Raw genomic sequence first — 23,289 nt, 5'->3', positions numbered from 1 at the left:
TAACAGTTTTTCATAGTCTGCCAAGTTAGTGTGTACAAGAGTGAGAATTAACCTCCTTAGCCTCATTTGGGCCCTAAACATGCAAACATTAATTAGGATTGTGCAGTATACGCCTGTAATTGAAAGTCATACATAAATCTAAATATAACTAAGCAACAGCTTAGCAACATATTCTCTTTTATAAAATATATCACTTGTTAAATTATGCATGTTAATTTAATATGATGAATGCTCAATTTTAAAAGCACTTAAAAGAAATTCAAAAACACTTTTTTGAACTAACTGACATATAAAAATCTACATTGCAAAACAGCATTCTTTTTTTTTTTCTTTTCTTTTTTGGAGTTTATTCATTTAGCTGCTGCTGCTGCTAATATGCCCTTGGGTAGTTTGCTTAGTACACATTGGAGTCTCTCTGCTTTTTTTTTTTTTTTTCAGAAATAACTGTTCTTCCCATTGCTTCTCTCTCCTTACTGTGCTTAGAACAATGTCAGATCCTCAGCCTCAAACCAGCACAAGTTTACTTAAATTTAGATTTAAGAAAAACAAGTAGTTGATTCACAAGCTGTCAGGAAAAAAAAAGCTAAAGGTTTTTTTTTTTGATTTAGTTTTAAAATGTATTCATTCATTATGCATACTATAAATATAAAACTGGAACCAAGCAGTAATAATAAGGACAGGATTAAATTGCAGGGTGCCATGTGTGGTTCCTTTTATAGCTGCATTTATATTGATTACATGTAATTTTTATAACAGACCTCTTTACACTGTATAGGTGAAGATGGCAATTAGATGTCTGCATTTTTCAATTTTACTATACACTCTGCAGGCTGGAGTAGGATTTTTTCTAGATTATTTCTTTTATTTTACCATTTTAACTTTCAGATTGAGAACTAATTTTTCCTTTCTTAAATCACCACAACATACTTTATATTTTAAAGTTCATGTAAACATATATCTGATAATGTTTGTAACTATTTGGCAATCTACAGGACACATGAAAATTGGGCCAGCAGGAATGGTAGTTTTAAACAGTCTGTTTGGAAACTGCTGTTTGTAGCAGATTTAATCACGCTGTAAAATGTAATTCTTAAATTGTAGCATCAAAAGAAAAACCGGCCTCCTAAAGTTCAGGTGGTTAGAAAATTCACCCCTTTCTCATGATGAAGATATGATATGAGTGATTCATGTTTCTCAGGTCCAGAGTATAGATTACTGTTACTCATTGTATTTGTGGCTGTGTGAATGCATTGTAGAGACTCTAAGAGGGGTTGCCAAGCTGCATGGATAGGTGACAACAAGTAGTTTAATCTTATATTCATTCCCATCACCAGTTCCCAGTGTACTTTTAGAGTCTATTCAAGTTGCTGATCAAATCAATGACTTGGAACCTAGCTATATCTGCACTTCCGTTAATGTTTGATTTTGATTTTCTGAGACGATGGGGGCATACGACTGGAGGAGCCTTCTTGAGTGGTTCACTGTAACAGAAAACTTCAGGATACTTAATGTAAGGGGAAAACTATAGCTAGAAAAATGGGCAATGGGAAAACCCTACTGTCCAGGAAGGGGGGAAGCCATCAGGGTACAGGGTTGTATGGTGGGGCTAATTTCAGAGCTGTTCTAAGACCTGCCAGCTGAATACTGGTGACTTACAAGAAACACAGCCCTGGGTAAGGGGAAGCCTTGCTTTAAATGATTAAAATGAAACACCACTAATATTAATGGTGTTTCATTCTAATCACAGAAAAATATGGATTTGGGTTCCTTTTTTTAATCTGAAAATTTGGGATTTTTTTTTTTTTATCAGAGAAAACCAGGATCCCTGATGATCACTCCCTTGTTGGGGGCCTCAGCCTTCTTAGCCTCTGCCCCTTTCCTTGGGCTGCAAGCCTCCAGACCTGGCCCACAGATTTGAGTCTGGCTCTCTCAGCTTCTGTCTGGTTCTCTCAGCTTCTCAGTTTCTCAGCTTCTGCCCCGTCAGTTGTTAGTACTTCTGGCCCCTGTTTCCTTTGTGTTTTTTCATTTTAATCACAGAAAAATATGTATTTTGAGTTACTTTTTTTAATCCAAAAATTGGGGATTTTTTTTCAGAGAAAACCAGGATCCCTGGTGAGCATACAGTAAACTTGTGAGGCATTGGTGTGGCTAAGAGGAAGATGGAGCCATGTAATAGCTCTAAGGATACAGGTCCCTGGGGTGGTATAAGTAAGTCAGAAGAACTGACTTAGCTCAGGAGGGGCACAAAGGACACCAGAGCAGGGTCCTGGTGGCTAGAAGAACTGGGGCTCACTCTAGGACCCTTAGGCAGCCTCTCTTTCAGTCAAATAAATTATATCAAGGTGTGCCAGGTGAGTGAAAAGGGAAGGGCACCCTAGAGCTAGAGCAGGTCAGGGGTTGTGTGGCCACTGGGGGGGCATCATGGCTTCCCCTGGAAGATAAACTCTGCTACACTCACAAAATACAAGACAAATATGTGATAGGCAGAAAGAAAGAACTAACTTTCCAGAAGATCAGTATAAGTGGAGTTATTTAAAAGGATCTTATATTATCTGGCAATTTAACTGCCTTAGGGAACCTTTCAAGAACCCAAGCTCTGTGAATTTTTTTCACCCAGTAGCTCTATAGAGATAAACAAAAACACCATCAAAAATTAAATTCATATTTAACACAAGCAGAGTGTTCCAAAATGCCATCTTGTCACATGGGATCTAATTGATGTGAGAATCAATGCATGCTACACAATTTACCTGAGCATAATCATGTAGCTATTTAACAAAGTGCAGAATAATTTATGCAAAATGAAATGATAGGATGCTTAAGGAAGATAATATTGTGCATTTTGGCCTGCACAGAGATTTTGCATCTATTTTTGAAAAATGGGTGATGAAAGTAGCTGCTTTACTCCAGGAATAGCCCTCGGAATAGTTTCAACTCTGAGTAACAATTGCTCTATATGGAAAAGTTTAATAGCTTCTGCTCTGTTTTCCTAGATGGTCAGTAGACCTGCTGTTTGAGGGAGTACTGTGTGACCACCCATGCTCTCATTATTATTGTTTGCAGTTGCATATAGAAGCCCAGTCAAAACTTAAGGTCATGTTATTCTGTGACACTCTGCCCCAGAGAGGGGAGTCCTGGGTTCATGTTCCTGCTGCTATGACATTTATGCCCTTTTCATTTGACAGTTATTAGTTAAAACACAACCTCCCTACACTAGACTCAGACACCTAGGAGCTTGATCTGCATCACATCTAAACATGCATATAAGCATAAACCAGAACATTCAGGATAAAGTTCAAGCCAAATGGAAAAAAGCTAATAGTTTTAAGTATAGAAGCAGTTTTGGGACCATCGGAACAGAGTCAGTCTCAATTCTGTTTTTGTTATACAGGCACCTAAACCTGAAGTCAGCAACTTGGACAGAATCCTGTTTCACCCTAGGGGATGTGTCACAGCACAGCTGATCTGCTTCACTGGGTGAAACACATGTTGCTTCTGCTCTCGCTGATGTGGCATAAGAAGTGATGTGATCTCCCTGGTTTCTCTGCCCAGGAAGAAAAGGGTCTGACTAAGTGGGGAAAGTGGGCCTTTTCCCCAGCCAGCTAGAGTCAGGGAACAGGCCCAACTGAGCTGGGAAAGTAGGGCTGTTCTCTGATCCTCCAGATCCGCTCCTCTGTGATTGGGGGATGGGTCTGGCTGAGCAGCAAACCCAAACCTCCTCACTTATGGAGATTCATCCTGAGATTCCCCAAGATGCCTCTCTGTAAGTGGAAAATTAAGCAGGTGCTCTGAGAACTTGTGAGACCCTTAAAGCACTTCTCTGAGTGGCAGGAAAGTACAAGCAGTTCAGGCAAAGCGGCAGAGTTTGTTATCACCTTTTGTTGGGCCACTGATTTTCCTTTCCTGTGGTGTAACAACGGGTATTGGCATCTACTTGCTCAGCATTTGTGCAACCATTTTTATGGCAGCACAAATGAGACATCAGGCAACATCTGTTTCCACCCCTAATGGGCCATCGTTAGTTACCTGATTAAAGTGTGAGAGCAGTTCTATTGCTCTCTCTGGGCATGGAAGTGCCCAAATTAAAGAAATCAGATTACCACCTGGAGATATGCCCATAATAGGCAATATAATTGCTCCTACACTTTAGTCAGGTGACTCTGGTCCCTTGTTCTTTGCATAAAACCCACTTCTGTAAATTGAGGCCATCTCCATCACTGTAAGACATCTGCTATAAAACTGCCATGCCCTTTCATGAATCTAGACATAGTAACAAGCATAATGTAGATGCATTCCAGGTATAGTAGCAGAACACAGAATCAGGAATCATAGACTATTATACAATATACATCATGTAGATGAGTCTGGCCTTTACTCTTCCCTCCCTTAGAGGGAGCAGAGACATCCATCTCTCCCAGCTTCCTGTCCTTTGATTAAAGTGTCTTAGTTTTCATTATTTCTAATTACCCACTCTGTGAACAGATGCTATTCTTGGCTTATTTTACTGACTGTTTACAGGATAGGTTTTCTTGCTCAGATGGATCCTTCCTAATTTCCTGATGAAAGGTAGCTGTAACCACATACAGGATTTTTAAATGTCTGGAACTCTGTTACTAGTATTAATCACTGTTTTAACTAATATTGATTACCCACTTCTGTTTGCTGCATGTTGCAGAAATACTATAACATAGTTTCTAACATATTCAATGATCACAGAGAAGGGGAGTCAGGAACATACAAATTAAGAAAATTCTGTCTGCAGTAGGAGTGTTAAGAGGAATGTTAGATTCTTACTTCTTATCCATATTAAAGCATTTGTTTAAATGTAGACAAGGTTCTTTGTGTGAATCTGATATCTTTTATTAGACCAACTTAAATAGTTGGAAAACAATTATTAAGCAAGCTTTCGGGTTCAAAAACCCTTCGTCAGGCTAAGGAAGTTTCAGCAGTTGGTGTGCGCTCTTCCTGGAAGGAATGAATAGTAAAGAAGCCAGAGGCTGGGCTGGTATGCATACAAGACAGGTAGTCAGTGAAAAAGTAGATTGAGGAGTCACATTTGTTTAAATGTGACTTTTACTCTATATTCCCTTGCTTTTAGACATATAATATTCTAGAAAGTTTTCTTCACCTTGAAAGTCTTAAAAGCCTTTTAAACTTCGAAATAGCTTTGTTGATGCTATGGTACACACAACTGCTGTGGAAAGGTTGTGGTAATTTGTCCAGTACTCTGATATTCTGCCCCTTTCTGTATTCCACTCCCTGCTTTTCAGTGGGCATGTTTATAGGTGCATTTGCCCCAGTTTAAATTTACTACATAGTAAATTACTGCACAGTAAGTGGGAATAGGCCAGCATCTACATGTGTAGGTGTTAAAGTACATTAAAATTAGTCCCAAGTCAGTCCACACACACTGTTACTGTGCAGTAAGGTGCCTACACATGCGTTACTGTACAGTAACTAATCGGGTATAAATTCGATACCTGCATGATGCAGGTGTCAAATTTACAGTCACATTGGCATAAATCACCATATTTACTGCACAATGTGGGTGTGCATGTGTAGACACAACCAATGATTTTTTTTTAAAAGTAAACGTTGCTTTATTTCTATTTCAAAGTCTTCGGATAAGCTAAGATTTCTTTGTCACCAGCACTGAGGTTTGGCTACAAGGTGAGGTGAAAATGATGTTTGGGACATGAAGCTGGAAACTGGTTGTAAAGTATAGTCAAACAACATAAAGTGCGTAGGCAGGATTGTCCCATTTTAATTTTTATGTACTCCCATTATTGCAGCCACAATTTTATTGAATTCCCATTTTATTTAATCAGACCTTCCCTAAATCCTTGTTTTTGTGGTTTGGCCCTAGTGACAGCATCACAGATTTTTCAAACTTGTTTTATAACTTTCTTTTTGAGGGAGTAACTTCAAAGGCACTCTTCTAACAATAGTGATTTGGATATGTGATATTTTTCTCAAAAATGTATCTTTTTTGTATTGCTGGTTACATAAAATCTAGCCACAACCAAGCATATAGTAACATATTTTCTCTTACAGTTTTATGAGTGCCTTGTTAAAAAAGTAATTTCTGGAAGCATTTTCTTAAGGTCAGACCTATCCATTCTTCATTTTGAGTGGTTATTTAAGCCTCTGACATTTAAGGTAAACACTGAGATGTAGGCATTGTCATTAATCTAAATTGTGGCTTGTTTGTATGTCATAACCAATTCTTGTCAAAATTATTGTCATTCCTAATCCTTCTTTCCTTTGCTTCTAATCCAGTTATAGTTCTGTGCTTATACCAAACCAAATATTCCCATAATTCATCAATTTTAAATGGTAAAGTTCTCCTCTGTGAGGTTAATGAGGGTGACGATCTCATTTGAAATCACTGTGTGAGTCACTTTATGTAGCACAAAGCTAATGATCAGGTCTTGGTTGCCACACTGATATCATTGGTCATACCAAAACATTTAAAAGGGAAAAGTACATGACCGTTGCCATCTTCTACCCTTGCATACGTGTTGAGGGAGCAGTATTCAGCCACACCACTCTTATTTATTAATATCTTAATCTATATGTGGATGTGCTGTCCTCCTTGTATTTCACATTCTTATACCCTACACTTGCAAGAGATCAACTGCTTTTCTCACTTTTCCGTGCAAATGTCCATCCCTTAACTGATTCAGTGTTCCATCCACTATGTTATGTAATGGAACTTTGCCAAGCTGAGAAGAAAAGAAATAGTAGTGCCTGTGATGTAGGAAAAAGAACAAATTATTGCAAATAAAGGACATTCTGCTAATGGTGAGCACATCTTGATTTACAAATATTGTTTTGCTATCACCAGTGGGTCTTTTAATTTTTCTCTATCCCTGGTATGTATTTTGAAAATTCTTGTTTATTGTGAAATCATCTTAGTTCAATAATAATGCAATCCTTTAATGGTTTTTTGCTAATAAACTGAAGACAATAACATTAATGTGTCTTTTCTTCCAGTTCTCCAAATCATCCTTTATTAGCTGAGAAATAGCTACCAGATTTCAACTGTGAAAAGTCTCTTAGCTTGGGGCAAATCTAAGAGAGACTACATATTGCAATTAGCATTGAGACAGTTTCTTTTTCTTCTTTTTTTTAAGCTAGCTAAGGTATCTCAAGTACCAGAAGCAGGCAAGATATTGTAATAAAGAGTTCTGTGTGAATTAATTTATCCTGCTTTTCAGCAACAGGCAGAGTAGACAGGCTCTGAATTAGTTAGGATAGTTAAATGTGTGTTTAAGTGTTTCAGCTTCAGTTACACTTAGGACTGCTCAGAAAGCATGAGTCTGGTTCCTCAGAAATATGATACTGGCTTAAACTGTAAGCCCTTTTCTAAAGACTATTTTGAGTTAAAGGTCCCAGTTAATCACTTGTTTCTAGGAGCTGAAAAATTCAGCAAACACCAGTGTTTTACAGGGGGCTCATTTTTTTTGGTGAATATTGGGAATTCTGCTTAAATTTCTAACTTTTCTTAACTCTTTAGAGTGGTCCTAGATCTTAAATTCCATTGATTTTGACACAATCGTTTGTAATTAACTAACCTTGTGGTGGCCACATTCCCATATAATACTTTTTTTATAAGTAGAATGTTTGCTTATGTGATTTTCTGTGGCACCTTGCAAATGAACTGCACATGTAACAGAGATTTGTCATTCTCCTTTTTCAAGGTTTCAAATTATCCTAGCTCCCCTAGTCATTTCAATGGAATACAGAAGTGAAGCTCTAATAAAGAATTATTATTCCCATTTTTGGCCTTGTGGAATGGTAAACCTGTTAGAAAGAGGTCACCTGAAGAGGTCACCTAGTCCAACCCTTGCTCAAGGCAGTACCTTGAATCACTGCAAATTAAACTACTTTTGGATGTAGTTTAGTTTGCAATATTGCAGATTTCAGTGAAGCATCTGTCAGCTCACCCCCCAGCTATGGGAGAGGTATGCTGCCACTGTGGAGGGAAGGACCGGGTCTCCCGACAGCTTAGCCCACTGGCACCTTGCCCCTTGGCCATGGATAGGCTCTGGCTCTGACAAAAAGGGAAATAAAAAAGGATCAGATCAGGACTCCCACTATAACATGATGGAAAAATTGAATGGTGCCCACCATTTCAATTTAGGGGGGCATAGAATAAAAACTTGGGGATTAAACCTCTGCCATGTGTACAAGCCCCCATTATCTCAAACCTGAGCATGTCCTTTTCCTTATTCTTATTAATTTTCTGGTTGTAGCATAACTTTTTTTTGTGAAGACTGAGGCAAAGTAGCTGTTGATCAGCTCTTCTCTCTTTGCAGCTTCTGATAAGAGCCCACCCTGGCTATTAAACTGTTGACCCACAGATTGCTTGATCTTTATTTTTTGGCCAACTTATTGATTGAACCTCTTCTTTTTATCTTTAACATCCCTCACCAGGCGTAGCTCCTTTTTTATCATGGACTTTCCTTGAGTCAGTTGAAATGCACAGTTTTGAAACCCAGTGTCTTAGTTCTTCTAATCTCATGCTTTTTCCTTCTCTGAATCATGAATTCTTTCATACTGTGATTGCTTCCTCTCAAATTTCCCATCACTTTCACACACTTCACCAATTCTTCCCTACTGGTCCAAGATAGATGATAGATGATTTCTAGTTACATCTTCAACTTTCTGAGAAGCTGTCCTCCACACAAATTATAAGGAGCTTGTTCAAAATGTTATATTTTGGTGTGTTATTCTTCAAGCAGATATCCAGAAAATTGAACTATCTCTTCGGTACTAGCTCATAACTGTTGGATAATTTTGTCATCATATCCACATCTTATTGACTTAGTCTATAACAAATCCTCACATTTATATCACTAGTATACTTGTCACCTTTTATCTTCACCTAAATACATTCTGATCTGCTACCTTCTTCCTCTTGAACCAGGGAACAAATGCATATATTTTTTACATAAGGCAATGCAACTACCTTTTCTTTCAATGATGTCCTTGAAAAATGGTGTACTCTCAGTGGTGACATTCCAGTCATAAAAGTTGTCTCACCAGATACCAGTCAGATCATTTTTCTTTTTATAGGCTGTGATTTCCAGTTCATCTTAAAGTTTGTTCCTCATACTTTTCATACTTGTATACAAACTTCAGAACTAGTTTGCATTTTGACTACTTGTTTTCATCTGCCTTGTGGCAGTCCTTCACCTGATTTGAACTTGCTGGTTTTTTGGTCCTCTTCTCTCTGGGTTTTTTGGGATGTTTTGTTCACCATCTCCCCATGGAACCTAGTAAAGCCTTCCTTCCTAGGTTGACCAGATGATGCCCATAGATGTTCTTCCCAGTTGTGGCTGAAGAGATCCCATCTCTTCATAGTAGTTATACTCTTCTCAGACACACATTTACTTCCAGAATATGAATGTTCCTTCTTGGGGATTTATCTTCCACCAGGAGGACCACTTGTATTCTCATATGCTCATTATCATCCCTGATAATATCGTTGGTGTCTGCATGTGCAAGCAGGAAAGGGTAATAGTCTGAGGGGCAGCTGAGCTCTGACAATCTTTCTGTAAAATACAGAATACAGGTTCCAGGCAAACAGCACATTTCCCAGGACCCCAAATCTGGATTACAAATCCATCCATCCATGGGAAGGAGTCACCAACAACTACTACCTTCCTCTTCCCTCTTGGAGTAGTGATCTTGGTTTAGAGGGCTCTGTTCCTGGAGACCTAAACTTTATGTTGTCTAGAGTTCTGGGTCCTCTGGTCTTCATGTGCTGTTGCCTTCCTCCTTACCTTTTCTCCAGATGGTCCTCTTGAATTCTGGGGACAGTCCTTCTTTTGGTAGTCACATGATGACACTTATTTCTTTGGCCTGTATGCAGATTAAGTGGTCTTGACCTTCTAGCATCCCATGAAAGTAACAACTTCTGATCAAGTCTCCATGTATGCTTCCTATGCTCCTCAAAGAACACCTAGGCTATAGAAAACAAAAGAAAGAGATAGGAACCCTCCTCCCACACACACATTTATACAGGCATGCATATGCATATGCACACAGCACCTCCAGCTCCTTGACTTACTTCTGTGGCAGGCTCCCAGGCATACTACCTTTGTTCACTATTCCTTGTGTTTGCAATAGGCTGTCTTTTATAAGTCTAGGCTTGACCATTTCTTCAAATGGATAAAACAGCCACACCTGAAACATATTTCTCCACATAGAGCTGCAAGCATACACTCTATTAAGCAGTCACCCCAAAACAGACGCAAGTCACACACAGAGACATCATAAATCAGACACTAAGAGAAAATGCTAAGATAAGGACAGGGTCAAAGAGATTAAAAAAAAAATAGCAAGCATAAAAACCTGGAAAACCTCTGCTCTTCTGGTTTCAAAAGCTCCATGGATCAATTCTTTAGTGATGGTAAAAAGCAAGGGTAGTCACTTGTTGCAGTCTTTCCTGGGCTTACAGCCAATATTATTAGTATTAACATAGAACCTGATTTGCAAGGCGCACACTGCCTCAGCTCTCATTGACTTCACTAAAAATTCCAAGAGTTTGCGAGCTTTGCATCAGGCCCTCACACCTTGCAGAGTCTAGCCATATGTTATTCATTTGCAGTTGTACAGCAAATTTCTCCCTGGAATCTTGCAGCATTCTGCAAATATTAACTCTGGGACTATAATTTGATGCTGACATTTACAAACAGTAGCAACTCCAAGTTGACATCATTGGAAGCTCAGCATTTTGCAGTACTGAGCTTTTAGGGACAAGACTTAAATTGGCTAAACCCTATAAGAAAGTCAAATTTCACCCAGTGCATTAGCTTCTGCTTTCTATTTGAGCTTATGCAGAGACCTACTATAGCGTGTGAATTGTTTCTGGCTGCATTGCTTTATGTGCGACAGTTCAGCGGGGTTACATAAGGGAAAAAATTCATACACTGTATGCACGGGTGTGTATGTCAGACCCTAGGATAGAATAAAATTGTTGCCACGGCTTTAATATTCACAGTGCTAGTTTCTGGGATTGATCTTTTTGTGACAGATTTTTTTCTTACTTCATAAAGAGGTCCTGCATAGCTCCTTTCAGTTCATTTTAAATTTCAACCAAGCATGCCTCTGGGTTCAGTAGTCAGCCTGCACTTGTCTCTCCCTACCTATACTAATATGATGGCATAACAGTCAAGTGCAAAAATATTATTGTTATGCAGGCAACACACATTGCTGATCTATGTTGTCAGTAAAGTTATCATCACTACAGGAACATCATCCAAAAATGTTGCTAGGAAGTGTAGATAATAAGATACAAATAAAACTCAAAATTCATGAACTTATGGAAACCTAGCTTATTCCTGGTAAATACACTTATAAAGAGCTATTCTTAGAATTTTACAAATACTTGTCCTAGGGGCATATTACCACAAATTGAGAGAAAATTCCAGTGGCTGGAAGCCAGGTCAGGAAAAGACTTCCATGGAACAATATAATTACAGAACCATAGAATCAAAAATAATTACAAAGTTTATTGCTAGCATTTCATTATTTTGAGTGATTTTATATATATATATAAAACAATATATTTATATATATATATAAAACAACAGAGTAGAAAATAAATATGGTGAAAAGCAAGCCAAGAGAAGGTATCCTTAGGAAGCCAGTGGAATGCTTTTAGGGGCTGTTTGCAGCATGTAGTGTAGAGTGGAGGAAAGCAGAGAAGAAAAGAAGTAGTAGTGCCTGTGATGTAGGAGGAGGGGGCAATTAAGATATCATACAGGAGTAGCAAAAAGCTAGTACAGGTTTCACTCAGTGAGAGAATATTCACATTGGTCCAAGATGAATGAGTTAAGTTAGTCAGATTTCATGAGATTCTGTGTAAAATGTGTTGTTATATATTTTTGAAGTACCTACAGGTCCTATTCAAGGATGAAAGAGACAGCACCTGCACCAATGATCATATAAACAAGAAAAAGTTACTTAATTACCAGAACTTAACTATTTCCTTCCCTTCCCATATTAAAAATACTGATTTATTTTTCATAGATAATAATTCTGCTATCCGTTAGCTATTTGTTATAGTTTTTTGCTTTACAAAAATAATAAGCATCAGAATAAGACTTCACAGCCTTCATTGTTATGATTAGTATTCTTTTCTACTTTGAATCTCTGTTCAATATTAGTTTTTCCTCTGTTCTCTGGTACCATTTTATATCTTTTAAGCGTAATTACCAATGATTTGGCAGGATTATTTTAGTCAACCCTTTTCATGTTCAAAGGGTGTCATCTGGATCAGTTGATTTCTACATGTCCAAATTTTCCAAACTGTTACCAGCTATTTATTGATGTTATTACAAGGGCTTTATAACTTGTTCTGACTTATTTGTTCTATTTTTCCTGCTACAAATGATTATAAATGGAGCTCTCTATCTCGGGCATCTAGTTGGATCATTGATTTCTTTGCTCCCTTCATTTTAATGAACTTCATTTTACTCTCCCAGGCAAGAGTGTGCACATGACGGTTGTTAATTCATTAATATATATTGCTCTTTGTAGTAATATTCTATTTAACCCTAGTTGATACTTGCTGCCCTTATTTTGTCCCTTCAAACCTTTAATAGTATTTTCCTTGGTTGTTTCCCTTTTTTAGATTTCCAGTACAGATTGTTTTTATCTTTTAACTTGAAAAACAGCCTGTAAAGTAGTAAGTCATTCCAGGTGGTTCATTAGGAAGCAACTGGTGCACTCTGGGGCTGATTGAAGGCATTCTGTTACCTGTGACATGGGTCACTAGCTTACTAATATGCACTTTGTTGTGACTTATTTTTGCATATCTGAAAAAGAAAATCAATAGCTGGAAAGGCTGCTTCATAACCAAGAACAATTTAGAATATTTAACAGTTCTTGAGAGGTAATTAATGCTTTGAGCTCATAAGGATCTCCTGCCTCCTTAACCATAGCTTATGGATAGGGTAGAAGATTCACTGCTTCCAATAAAATCTCAGGGAATGTCTACACCGTAGAATCATAGAAGTAGGGTCAGTGTGCACTGGCCAGAATGCTGGAAGCTCCTGTTAACAGTCTCCAAGCCTCTCAGGACACAAGTTAGGCGACTCAGGGGTATCTGAAACCTTGTTTCTGGCATACGTGAAAATGGGTCCTGAAGATGACACATAAGCAACTGGTATACAGTTGGGCTGTGTTAGCAGGAACACATAGGCAGTGTGCTCAAGTTTGTTCAAGGAACTTCAGGGTAGGCATTCCCATAGTGGACCAGACACAATGAAAGAAGAGAGAGCAAAGTACAGTAGCTATCAAAGCAATAAATCTTTAACTTGGTTTTTCTGTAAAAGTAAGGATATTTACAATTTAAATTTATTTCTTACATTGTCTCTTTCTATATATTTCTTTTTCCAATACACAAATGTCAAAAAAAATCAGTTATGTAAGATTTCCAAAGAAATTTGCTTTTATGGTTATTTTATCTGATCAACTCAATGATCCAAAACAAGCATGTTGTTTATCTTCACTTTTTTAGTTTCAGTGTTTAAGTGTAGACAAAGTACCTGCAGTGGACTTTGGAACCCCTAAATAGTTAGGGCTGAATGTTGCAGAGTTACGGTTAAGAGACTTTTCTGTGTGTGACTTTAGGTCAAGCTACATAAAGCCAGGTCCAAACTGTTCTCATAATTAAGAGATAGGCAACATGTAGGCACATAAGTCTCAAAACGCAAATAAAACCAGCCTTATCATCATTGTCAATCCTTCAATTCAAGGATGTTCTCTACCATGACTCACTGATGAGTCTTGATGTGACTTAAAAGTCCAATCCTTAAGCCACAGATCTGTCCACAAAAATTTCCATCCACAGGCAGTGGTGACATATAGAGGGTGCATGGGGGTACTGTGCTCCCTGTTTAGGTGATGTGCAGGGGGGCAAGCGGGAGTGCAGGTGGCTCCCTGCAAGCACCAGCTGGGGAGTGGAGCCACCAGCAAAAGCAGCTGTGCAGGTTCTGGAAGTGGTTGCAGGACTTCCAGAAGTGGCGCAGCTGCTTTTGGTAAGTGAGATTGGCCGCAGGGAGACCCCTCCCCACCCAGTCAGTGAGATCGGCTGCTGGGGCACAGGCTCCTCCGCATCAGAGGCACCAGTCACACGTGTCAGCAGGTCTTCTGCAGGGGAGAGTAGACTGTAGGTGAGGACCTCTCACTTTTTCCTTCCTCTGTGCTCTTTTCTCTGCTTCATGGGCAAGATGCTGGTAACCCGAGCTTCAGCAAGGATGTAGCAACCTTCCCATTTGATGTGGAGGATTTTTTTTATGGCATCATTGTTGATACTTCAATGGGGTCTTGAGATGATAATGTTAGGTCATATACATTTCATACCCACAGGGGAGTGGGGATCATGACTGCATTGTAGAATTGGATCTTGGATCTTTTGCAGCTTGTGATCAATAAAAGCATGCCAAAGCAACTTCCTGAAGGAAGTACTTACGCAGTGTGTGACGGCCAGGACCAAAGAAATTAATAAGCAATAAATATGTGCTTCTTGGAGGCATTTGGAATTTTTGTCTAATATAAAGCTTGTATTTTTGTAACCCACAAATGTAACTTGTAACTGTTTGTGGAACCAACTAAGCCTCAAAGACAAAGCTATAGCTGTAAAATTAACTGACCTAATAGTTCTTTCTTGCTCAGAATTTAGCCTTGATGATGATAAAAACTGGATTCAACCACCTGGCCTACCCAGCACATTCCAGGAAAACACATCTCAAAAAAGCATTGTCAGAGAGTTCTGGAGGGGTTGGATTTAGGCGGAGTAATGTTAATTTCAAACCTGAAGATGCTGTGTTGTAATTTGATTATTGGATAAACCCAAGTCTGGGTAGTAACCGTTTATAATAATTTTTAACACCTTTTAATTCCATAGGGTAATAGCTATAGAACAACACTGTGAGTGGCTCTTAAACTAACAGATTAGCATAAGACTAGGTATAAAAAGCACATGCATCAGGTGACCAGTAGGAAGGAGGGAAGAGGACGGTAATTGCTGTTCCAAGCCTGAACTCCAGACTCCCAGTGTGAGTGAGGATCAGATCCTGATCAAGGGACCTTCCCCAGTAATCCCTCAGACAGTGTCGATCGGGGATGCCTGACTTTGCTGGAATCACCTGGTGTGCACCTGGCATTGAGGGACTGCTGATAAGTTGCCAGCCCATGTCTGTCTATTTGTTGGCTTTATCTCACCACCACTAGTTTTTTGATTTTCTGGATCCTTCTTTGAAGTTCAGCTGCCACTTTGCCAAGGAAAATGAGCTCTTCTCTTCCAGTCAAGGAAGGCTTGGATCTTGGCATCATGCTCATCAAAGCAATCTTGGTGTCTGTGGAAGATCTTTGCAAACTTTCAGGTCTTAAAGAAATGTGTTGAAAAACTGTTGCATTGCTTTTGACTTTTTCTGGTGTTTCAGAGCAAGCTAGGCATACATAATGGATCTGGCAAGGTGATGATCTGTCCAACATTCATTGGTTCCTGCCCATGGCTCATGTGATACAGGCACCCATTCAATCACAGGACCTAACAATAACATAGGTGAGGAGGTGCCAGTGCTTATCATGAGGATGTCTCTAAGTATTCTTGTATTTGTCTCTGTCTGAATATGTTGTTCCTAATAATTTCACATATTTGCATATTCCACATATTTGCTCAGGAAAAGGATGCCATTGAAATTGGTTTTCCCTTCCCATTCCTTCCCAAAGGTGCCTCTCAAGAGTTCCAGGTCATGCTCAACTCTGGTGCTGAAGTCCCCAAGGAGAACAATATTGTCCTCCTTGGGATTTTTAGTCAGAAAATGGTCAAGGTTAGAGTAGAATTGTTCTTTGACATCATTGTCAACATTGAGCATTGGGGTGTACACACTGATGACAAATGGCACAGTGGTTGTTCCTGAGCTTAAGACAGAAGTTCATAAGATGTTCATTGCCCATCAGGGATCTCTGACAGCCCCCATAATCCCACGACCCCCACATATGGGCTACCTCCCATCCAATCCCACCTGCCCTCCACCCATGCTAATGTACCTAGATCGGGGTCCCAGAGTGGCTCCCAGCACCAATGAATGTGTGCATATGGAGTTCCTGATCCATGATCATGTAGCTTAAAGCAAGCTGCATGATTGTAGATTGGGTATGGAGAACATCTGTACATACTCTGAGAGAAAATTTACTTTCCATCAGACCATCAATAAACCTATCTTTATCACTGTCCCGGGGAGATGGGGTGGAGCTTGCCTGCGAAGGCAGCGGAGCCCGAGCGGGACATCCGCTGCTTGTTTGCACCGGAAGCCGGTGCCCATGCCGGCGGCCGGGAGCCGGTAATAAAAATGGCCGGCCAGAAAGAACGGGGCAGGAGCCCAGAGAGGGGACTCGCTGCCGCGGAGGCGAAGGCTCCAGGAGGGGTGCCGGCAGATGACTCCACACCGGGTGGGAGTGCGGACCCCAGCGGGGAGTGGCCGCCCGCCCCGGCGGAGGGAAGGACAGTGGTGGCAGCCAGACCCAGGACCCCGAGCGGGGAGCAGCTGATCGGCCCGGAGGATGAGGATTCCAGCAACGGGGAGTTCTGGGACTGTGCACCTCCAGCTCACAGGACTTACAGGTCTGGGGTCAGCGCGGGGGCCCGGGAGGGCACCGACGAGGCACAGTAAGTGCCTAGACCAGTGCCGGACACTAGCGGCCAGGAACCCGGTGAGGAGTATCCCCGGGAGGGCCCAGGTCGAAGGCTTGGTGCTAGCCGGCTAGATCTCTCGCCTTGGACGAGGAATCCGGTGAGGGGCATCACCAGGAAGGTCCGGGCAAGGGCCGAAGCCACGAGTACAAGAAGACCCAAGGGGGCGTGAGGCTGGGGTGAAAGGGGGTGGCGGAGCCCCGCAACGTGACCGCCGGGGACCCCGGGCTACGGAGAACCAGGAGCCATCCCACTGAACCTAACAGCAAGTCGTGGCAGTCGAGAACCAGGGCGGGAACCTGATGACCCAACATCTGCTCCGGACCAACGGCGTCCCAGGGGAATAGCGTCACCCTTCCACCGTGAGCCGCTATTCCGAAGGGGGTTCACCCTCCCCCCCCTTCTCCAGCCCGACGGTCACAATCACTATTCAAACATTTAAGGTTTTTTTATATATGAACATAGGAACTTTCTTGCATTGCTTGATTGAGGATTGCTATTGAAGAACTTGAATATCAAATGCAACTCCCTTACGTACCTCAGCAGGAGGTCTGATTTGGTCCCTAAAGTAAAAATAAAGTACTTTATCTATTTGTCATTCTCCCAAATGTTTTAGTGTTATGCACTATCTCTACAGGCAGTTATTCAATAGAAACAAGCATATTTCTGTAAGTTGTTTTGACATATTTAACAGATTTTTGTACTAACAATATCCACTAAATAAAACTAATGCAAACTTCAGTTACTAAGAATGTGCTCTTGTTGGCTTCACTTTTTCAGTTCCAGTGCTATGAAATGTCCAAGATTTGGGGATGTTTTTCAACTGATACTTCATGGGCCTTACATACCCATGTCAAAGTCCAGTATCAGTATTCATAATTAAGCTGCTTGAGTACAGTAGAAGTTGTAAAAGAATGCAGCAGTGAAGTAGTTAAGTTGCAAAAAGTGGTAAACAAGTTATGAGTCACACCTCCACTTTACTTTGTGACATTCAGAACAAGGCACATCACCACGACATCTTTAAAGGGCATGGAAAAACACATACAGCTAGGAGATGTGAGAATGTCACAATATATAAATTGTTCTGAGAGAGCAATAAAAAAATCTAGTTGAATTGCTGGCTTCACTTTTGCAAATAACTGCAGTGCTAGAAGCTAAAAGATGCAACTTGCTTTCTTTTCAAATAGTCATAGAGCTCATTTCAGTTCCTGTTTATACAGCTGTTGCAGAACCATTAAGCAGGGATATTTTATAGTTTTTAAGAGCAAAACAACTTGGCTGTGTGTCGTAAAAGCTATTCTACTATCAGTAGCTGAAGACATTGCTACCTGCTCAAAGAAACATAATGCCCTCCACAGAGTTGCAAGCTTAAAAATGGGTTGTAATCTTTATGGCCAGCAACTTGATGTGTACAGAAATGTAAGTGTATTCTTATCCACTGGTCCATCTTAGCTTAAGTTAGGGATCTCTTTAGTATTTACATGTGTATTAGTATTGAATAAGAACTATAACGTCCTCTCCTACATCATTACTCAGTTCTGTTTACTGTGGCTTATATCCCGGTTCAATGGAAATCTATTAAATCAGAATCTATCTCATTCTATGATTTAGGAATCAAACTGCAAGTTAGAAATAAAGATCCTCTTTTTGTTCAAACCTAAACAAATTGTTACATATACATTTATTGTCCTCATATATGTCACTTACAGTGAGAGGCTACTACTTTAATTATCCAAAATCTCCTTCCTGCCAGATTGTACCATAATATCATGAAATTTTCAACTTTTTCAGCAAGAGGAATGGTTTTCTTACTGTAGAATAAAACTGACATTTATGAAGAAGGCATTAATTTACCATAACTTTTGCCTGATTAGCTTTTTTATTTAATTATGAAGTGTTTGCATTTTGGGATAAAGAATGCTGTGTAAGCTTCATTTATATAATTTTATATGAAGTTGCTGAATAAAAACATTTATTAGTAACTTTATTGTTAGTAGCCAAAACATAATGCTCTGCAGCTACATCATAAGGTAGAGTAAGCTTTGATTTTATTACTTGGCCATATTAATTAATTTATTAAATATTAATGATGAAAAAGCAATTCAAGTGATGCTATATAGACAGCCCTTGCATTGCTAACATATTATTACCTCATTTATCAACTGCTATGCATAAGATATATCCAAGTAATATAACTGCTGGATGAAGTATGTTCATACCATATGTTGTTAATCTAGTTAATGGAATAACAAATACTTAGCTGGGTCTATTAAATGAGAGACTTAACAATATACATTTATGCTCATATAATTTATCTACTACAGACAGTATGATTGCACTATCTTTTTGACATCAGATAGCAAATGGAACATAAATAACAATCTTTTTAGGTTTACAACTGTGCCTTCTTTGCTGCTTACTAGACAATATGGTGTCCTGCCAAGAGCTCCAAATAAAAACAAATATGCTTGTTTTTAGACAAATACACTGTAAAGTTATGTTAAATTTAATTAAATTTCCCAAATAATTCATAAGATTTTATTCACTGATTTGTGCAGATTCCCTTCTGAATTCTCTTTTTCTGTCCATCAATTGTCACCATTTATTGCAGTGTATCAATATGAATTGTCATCGTCCTGCTGTTCCACTGAAGTAAATATAATAAAACACCAATCTTCTGAGCTGATACTTTAGTTGAATGTCAATTTTAGGCACAGCCTTTTTTAAAACTTTATTGTGCCATGGCTATTGATCTAAAGCTCAGAGATGGAACACATAAACAACCTGTGTTGTTTTACATCATATTTCTTTTTTTGCAGTTTCCCAAATCCTGTTCTCTCTTTTTCTTTTTTATCTGTATCATCTCTTATTTAGTTTCAAGACTAATCTGAATCAACCTAAAATAAAGTAAAGTGGACACTTTGGACAGAATCCATTTCACTTTAACTGAACAAAAATCCACAATCAGGAGATGTTAGGGCCTAGTTACATGTTATACTGTGAGGTGCACAAATGTTAATTGATGTTAGTACTGGATCAAGTTTGGAGCAGTCACACATTCAAGCCAATAGGGGCTTTGAGGACTGAAAGGTAAGAATATACTCCCCTCCCATTCTGAGCTCCCCCTGCCTCCTGGTGCCCCCCCATCCCTTCCCCACAAGCCCTTCCCACCCCTGGGGCTCCCTCCATGTCCCTCCCCTCCACTTATGGCTTGAGACAATTACTGGTGGCTGTCTGTACTGTCTGTTTCAGGGGAGCAGGCAGGGAAGGGTTAATATGTCTGCCTCGCCCCACCATTGCCAGACTGCTGCTCTTGTCTGGGCTGAGCCTGCCCAGAGAGCAGCTGTGGAAGCGGTAGTCTTCCCTGGCACAGATTGCACAGGCAGCTACAAGTAACATTCAGCAAGTGGAGATCTGGGGTGCTGGGAAAGGGCAGGGGGGAAAAGGGTCCAATATGCACCAGTGAGGAAGGGGGGATAGGTGGGGTTTATCCTAGAGTGGCTGCACCTTAGTGTAACACAAGCTGGGTAACATGGGTCAGAGATAATTCTGCCCTGGAGTTGCGTAGCTATAAGTTCCTTAAAACATGTTTCTGGTGTGAATGTGCAGAAAATCCAGGTGTTAAGAGATTTAGGAACCACTCAAAATTACCAGATAAGAAGGCACTTACTATAGGTGGGGGGAGAAAAAATTTTGGTGTGGGGAAGGGGGCTGAGTCTGCATATGTATGCATGTGCACATGTGCCCCCCCCAGGAGGTAAGTCTGTGATGGAAGGGGCAGGGGGAGGGGAAACGTTTCGGGGGGAGGGAGTGGGGTTGGGGTAGGCACTGCCCAGCTGGGGTGTGAGTGGGATGGAAACATGGTTCATCTGGGGGGTAGGGGGAGGGGGTGGCAGCTCCCACCATTGCATGCTCCCTGGCAGGGCATAGGGGCACGTGTGCTCCTAGATCTGCATGGGGCAGGGCAGGCTGCTCCTGTGGACTGGGCCTAGGCCTGCATTGGGATCTTCCCAGTGGGGGCTGGGCCATGCTGTGCTTGGGAAGAGTGCCAGCAGTGCTGAGAGAGAGGTTGGAGGGCTACAGCAAATTTTCCCTCCCAGTGCTGCCACCACTCACCCTAAAAGCAGCCTGGTCCATCCCCTGTTGGGAAAAGCCCAGTGCCACCTGGCCCCAGCCTGCAGTAGCAGCCTGCCCTGCCCTGTGCAGATCTGAGGGCACACGTCCCTCATGCCTCCTGGAGGTCTTCCTATATTTTAGCCCATCAGCCTAGTAGTAAAGATAATCACTAGCTACTTTGTCTGTCTCAGTGAGGTCCCTGCTGGCATGAAAGAGAATTGATTCTAGAATTTCTTCTGCTCCAATGGGACTCTAACAGAGCATAGTCCAAAGGAGTGCTAATGGGGCATAGCCCATGGAGCAGAAACTACACAACTGATCTTTATCCAGTTAATAGTAAATGCAGGTGCAGTGATGCAGCTTCAACAGGAAGGCCAGAGAGATCATTGCATAGTTCCTAGCCTATTGCTGGATGATTAGAGCACTATACTGGGAAAATAAAAGATATGTAATTTCAAACCATCTGTATGTGAGAGGGGACTAGAACCTGTGTGACCACTTTAAACTGTGTGCCTGGTCTAGACCAGAGGTGGGCAAAATTCTACCTGCAGGCTAAAGTGTCAGCCCCCAGGCACTTTTATCTGGCCTGCAGTGCCCCCCAACAAATTGTGCCCCACCCAGCCCTTCCACCCACGAGACTGGGAATGAGGCACCCATGTGTACACCCTCCCCCCCAAACATACCTTATTGCACCTTGCTCCTACCCTCTTGAGTGGAAGAATTCTCTCCAGCCAGCAGCAGCTTTTGGGCAAGGCTCCTGATGCAGTCACCCCATGGCTTGGGGCAGCAGGTAGGGAAGCTGTGGGGCTGAAGGGGGAGGAGGGATGGAGTTGCAGCTGGGCAGAAGCAAGAAGTACAGCATGGAACCTGCACCCAGAGGGGCAGTGGGAGCATGGAGCTTGGCCGGGAAGGGTGTGGGTGTGAATGGAGCGCAGCCCCCTGCTGTCAGCAGCAGCATGAGGTGGGGAGGTCATAGTGTTCATGCCTGGTGCAGGGACATGGTGGGGTGAGGCTTCAGACAGTGTTGCATGCCCCGACAGGTGGGAACTCTCCCTACCTGGCTGGCTCTAATATACACACACCCCCAGCCACACCCCACATCCCACACCCCACTATACACACACAATATAAAAGAGTAACACTATTTTTGAGTTATTATGCAATTCATTCTATATACACTACACAATTATAAGTCATGACAAATATTTTTTGTAATAAAATTAAAATATATTATAGTATGTGTTTGACTTCTAGTGTATGATTTTTTTTTCGAGTTCTAAGATGGCAACCCCCTCCCAAAAGGAATATTTGGCAAAGGATGGGACTTCTTGTGGCAAAGGTCAGTGGTTAGAGGGCAGGACTTTCAGTCCCAATGTGGCAACCAGGAGGTGGGACAACTGTTAAAGAGCTACCTATGCTTTCCCTGACAGCTCACCAAAACTTAAGTGACGCTATACCTGAAATAATTGACTGCCCCTGTGCTAGACTCCTGGGTTAAAATATAGGAAGGTTCTCTTTCTTCTCTTGTGCTTAAGAGCTACTTACCATTGAGTATTTTTCCAGCTGTCTTTTTGGGACTTACCAAGTACAGAACTGCAAACTTGCCCAGCTAGGGAGCACCTCCCACACATGCACAATAGCTGTGTGTACACTTCTGTGACTTCACTACACATGAAATAGGATCAGTAACTGTGAATAAGTGCCAAAAACATGAAATAGGATTCTTGCCTTTTTGGTCATTATGCCCCTTTAATAATTGAAATGACAAACAATCAGTTCAGTTCATTAGGGGCAGGATTTGAAGATTAAGTTTTCAGATTTTTACTTTTTTTTTTAAACTCAAATTAACTGAACTATGTATAGGAGATACCAAAATCCATGCTGGATATATTTTAGGAGTAACTTTTTATATTAAATATTAAGACAAATTGCAAAGTAGTACCAAAGTAGTATCCTATGCACATAAGATTCTGCATAGGGTTTGGATCCTTAACCACCAAGTAAAGAAGGTTTACTAGAAAGTTGAAGCTGCAGCTAAAGTGCTAGAGCTTTTTGTTGAAAATTTTATTTCAAAAGGTGCTGCTTCTCCAATTGCACAACACTGCTGAGGGGCTCCAACTGAGTGGCACCCTTTGACATAAAAGCCACAGCTGATTTGCACACCCTTAATTTGGCAACTCACTGTAGACCACCCAGATATAAATGTTTTGGGTTCTACTGTATTACTTACTCATTACAAGTAGTGTCTGCCAGTTAATAGGATCTCACTTACTGAATTGAAAGGTATATTAGAATCAAAACCCCTAAATCAAATGACAAAGCTTTGAGCTACATACATTCCCCCTACTTTTCAGAATCTTAATTACTCATTAGGATCACTGAGTAATGTGCAATGAAGAAGCAAAATTTTATGGGATTCTATGCTGTTTCTTTTATTTATTTATTTTGCTTGCCAACAC

Source organism: Crocodylus siamensis, chromosome 1, assembly GCF_052110815.1.
Source record: "Crocodylus siamensis isolate JL-2025a chromosome 1, ASM5211081v1, whole genome shotgun sequence".
Classification (NCBI taxonomy): Eukaryota; Metazoa; Chordata; order Crocodylia; family Crocodylidae; genus Crocodylus; species Crocodylus siamensis.
The sequence above is the reverse complement of the archived record's forward strand: the minus strand, read 5'-3'. Positions refer to the sequence as shown.